Below are 4,240 nucleotides of genomic sequence, written 5' to 3'. Positions count from 1 at the left end.
CAGTCAAGAGTTGACATTCCGCAGGAGTGTGGCCTTGGATTCCACAGACCTCGCAATTCTGAGTTATAGCAACCACGGCTGCTGGAGGCGATACGTTTAAACTTTCAATCTTCTGGACCAAAGCATCCACTTTTGCATTAACGTGATCAAGGTTACTTATCTCGTACATGCCAGTTTTCGGTTGAGGTTTTTCCACATTCGTTCGTTCGGTTCCCCACTGATAGTGGTTTGGGCCATGCTCTCGATAAGCTGGTAAGCATCAGCATAAGGTTTATTCATTAGTGCACCACGCAGCGCGGCGTCTATTGTTAACCTTGTGTTGTATAAGAGACCATTATAAAATGTGTGAATTACTAACCAGTCTTCCAAACCATGGTGTGGGCAAAGTCTCATCATGTCTTTGTATCTTTCCCATGCTTCGAAAAGAGACTCGTTGTCTTTCTGTTTAAATCCGTTTATCTGGGCTCTTAACATAGCTGTTTTGCTTGGCGGAAAATATCGGGCAAGAAAAACTTTCTTCAACTCGTTCCATGTGGTGACTGAGTTGGAAGGAAGAGATTGAAGCCATCTTCTAGCGCTATCTCTTAATGAGAAAGGAAAAAGACGAAGTCGAATTGCCTCTGAAGTGACACCATTAGCTTTAACAGTATCAGCGTATTGGACAAATACGGATAAATGAAGGTTTGGATCTTCGGTAAGATTTCCAGAGAATTGGTTCTGTTGCACAGCCTGCAACAACGAAGGTTTAAGTTCAAAGTTGTTTGCTTCGATTGCGGGCGGAGCAATACTTGAATGCGGTTCATCTTGCGATGGAGCGGCGTAATCTCTAAGAGCACGAGCTGGTTCTGCCATCTCGGTTAAAGAAGGAAAATCTTTGAGATCAGGAAGGTCTATAGGAGGGAGATTGTTTTCAGCACGATATTCCCGAATTCGTCGTAAGACTCGGAGATATAGTTCGATATCGTTGATTCGTAAATAGAGCGGTTCGCCTTGAGAGCGAGTGCGTGGCATACAAATCAACGAAAGAAAGAAAATAGAAGAAAAAGAAACCTTAGTCTCTACAGCGTAACGGAAGAGTTACGATATCGATTGAATAAAAGTCCCCGGCAACGGCGCCAAAAACTTGATCGCTCGACTGGGTGAGTCGAGAATGGGATACAAACTGCAAGTGCACAGTTCTATCGCGTAGTTTTAAAAGATATCGATCCCACAGGGACTTATGAATCGATATACCGTTATCTAAGGTTACTACGTAAATCTAAGGTGAAAATGTTTGATTGTTTGGGAAAAACTAAGAGCTAAACTAATATCTAGATTAAATATTAATAAGACGGATATCGGTATGTAGTTCGTCAAAACTAGGGAATCAAGTCTTTGTCGGTTTCTTAGTTGTAAAATGAATCGTTTCGGTTAACTTTATTGGTTAAAGGTTCTATCTCAAACTCTCGCTCTGTTGAATAAACCATGATTTCATATTAATGTTGCTGTCACTTATAATTAAGTCAAAAACCATATTTTGAAAACAATAAAGTTGCAGAAACTCTTTTTAAGAAAATACTGACCGTTTTAAACACCCTTATCTCAAACTCTCGCTCTGTTGACTTAGGTTATATAATTAAATCCAAATGCTTAACTCTCGTCCTCACATTCAATCTTTAAAAATACTTTTTGGAAAAGGTCAGAATTTAATTAACTCTAAAACTTGCTCTCGCCCTGATCTAGATTTAATGCCTAACTTACACTGTCCAGTTAAAATCTCAAACTCTCGCTCTATTGATTTTAACTTCTTTATGTCTTTTACTTTTGTAAAAAATCTTGTTATTAAACCTGTAAGTTGAAACCGTAAAAAGATTGATTTTGATTTTAAGTTTAGATAGACCGACTCAGTCTTGATCCCTTATTCTGCTTACTTTACATACCGATACCTAGGCAAATTAGCCAGACATGCTAAATAAATAAGAACTTATATCATGCATAAACAGACTCATTCCAGGCAGATAATATAGATAAATAATAAAACAAAATATTAAATAACGATTAAAGAACCTGAATGCGTAATACAATGGTCTTGAACACTCCACCACAAGCCGGTAGGATTTGTTCTTGGATTCTTCAATTAAACAGTAAATTAAATCAAGGAAATAAAACTGGAATATAACGTAAGGTTAAATCCAGTATAAAGTTGCACAATAGTTTCCGGTGTAGAAACTATTATGCGAAAAAATATCTAAAAGTTAAAATTGGAAAGGTAAATTTGCAAGGGAAAAAGAATGTAAAGCTTGCAAAAGAAATAAATAAAATAAACAATGCTAAGTGCTGGAAAGGAAAAAATAAGCAAAAGGCGTGAAAAGAAATTTTGGCAGAGCTTCGGCAATGTGAGCGTGGAAAAACCGGTCCTTTGAAACTTCCCAATTAGCTGCTATTTATACAGCTACTGGTGTAACTACTTTTCAAGGGTTTCCGTGTGCGTGGTCTTGTTCCGAGGGTTAAGCGTGCGTGGAAGTAGGCTTCAACGTGGTCAGTTGAGTTCCTTGCGCCAAAAATATAGAGGACTGGTGTGACGTTCGTCACACCTTGTGTGACGCTCGTCACAGGAGTGCTTTTAGTGTGACGCTCGTCACAACCCTTGTGACGCCCGTCACAGGCATAACGTGCACTTTCTTTTGGGCTGGGCTTGGTCTTGGTTATTTGTTTCCTTTTTATTGCTTTTTACACCTCCTTTTCTTCCCTTTTTCACTTTTGCTTCAAAATGGATACCTGACATAGATAGCAAGGAAATACTGCATAATATCTGATAAAATGAGATAAACTAAAGTAAATGATAATATAATCTAATTGAATTAAGTCTTAAAATGTGATATAATTTCGTGTTATCAGCAGTCTTCAATGTCCTTTAAATATATCAGATGAAATATCCCTTGAAACATACTCAAAGAGAAAGCATCAGATAATAACAACAAGATCAAAATAACAACTTAAGCATAAAGATAAAGTGTATCCGATAAACCAAAGGAGTTGCTCTAGCTTGTATCATATTTATGACATTGGCCAAGATAGGTATAAAATAATGGCATTGGACAAGTTTCCTTCATAGCACAGGGATGTTGTTTACTCTAAGTCCAAAGATCCAAATCAAGTTACAGGCAGAGTCCAACAGTCCACCAATGTATTTTTTTAGGGTTTTGTTTTTATTAAGTATATTAAGCTCCTAAGAGCACAAAAAAAACAAAATCACAAGCACAAATATAATGCAAGCACAAAATATGGCTCAAGTGAGTAAAGTGAAAATGATTGAAACATAAACAAATTACATGAATGTAAATGACAATGAATGATAAAGTGCATAAATTTAAATTGCATTAAAGTAAATGACATTAAAATAAAATCAACAATAAAGAGATGTTAGTGGAAGAAGAAAATATTGTTTAACTCATTTTTTAGAGAACACTCAACCATCCACTCACAAGCATTGAGATATGAACCTAGACATCATTCATGAGAAGGGCTCCAACTTGGATAAATCAATAAGTATGCCACCAACTCTCACACATGGAAAATAGGCAAAATCTTCACACAATACTATGAGGAATGGGAGAGTTACAATCTCACTTATAAAAATGCTAAGCTTTTGGGACAAATTTAGTGCTATGTTAAGAAATCGTAATTGGACTTATGTAGAAGTCACAACTATCTGAGGTCGGGGAATAATAATATTGGTGTTAATGCATGCTAGAGATAAGGTATAAAAACCAAGCTCCTAAAGCATACCATACACAAAAGAAGAGGGGATGAACATATCTCAATCAAGCTCATGTTGATTCATCTGACACAAGGTCATTGATGAATGAACTAGGATTTTTATCTATGAGAAATCATTGGCCATGAATGGATTGGGAAAGAAGTGAGATGAAGATGAAGAGATGAAGTTAAAGAGGATCCCAAATTGATCAAGGGATGAAATTTATTTCATCAATACCATCCATTCATTTTAAGGGATGAAGTTCAAACTTCATAAACCCCATAAATCCATTGGTATTGACCAAATGATTGTCCAATTCAACCAAGATCAAGGCCAAACAGAAGTCGAGTCAACACAAAGTCAATAAAATATTAAAGCAATTAAAACAATTTAAATCAATTTTTAAAATGAAGAAAAATACATTTTAAAAGGGGATAAACCTCAAATCCCTTCAAATCACCAAAGAAATGGCAAAGGTGTAACGATAAATTCATGACCACC

The 4,240-nt window shown here is 36.3% G+C and overlaps 1 pseudogene; it reads left to right on the top strand.

Moving 5' to 3' along the window:
• Positions 1–367: 367 nt before the first annotated feature.
• Positions 368–467, top strand: LOC127099081 (uncharacterized; annotated as a pseudogene).
• Positions 468–4,240: the final 3,773 nt, after the last annotated feature.

Source organism: Lathyrus oleraceus, chromosome 6 (genome assembly GCF_024323335.1).
Source record: "Lathyrus oleraceus cultivar Zhongwan6 chromosome 6, CAAS_Psat_ZW6_1.0, whole genome shotgun sequence".
In the NCBI taxonomy this organism is placed as follows: Eukaryota; Viridiplantae; Streptophyta; class Magnoliopsida; order Fabales; family Fabaceae; genus Lathyrus; species Lathyrus oleraceus.
Note: the sequence above shows the minus strand (reverse complement) of the source record. Positions and strands in the feature narration are given on the sequence as shown.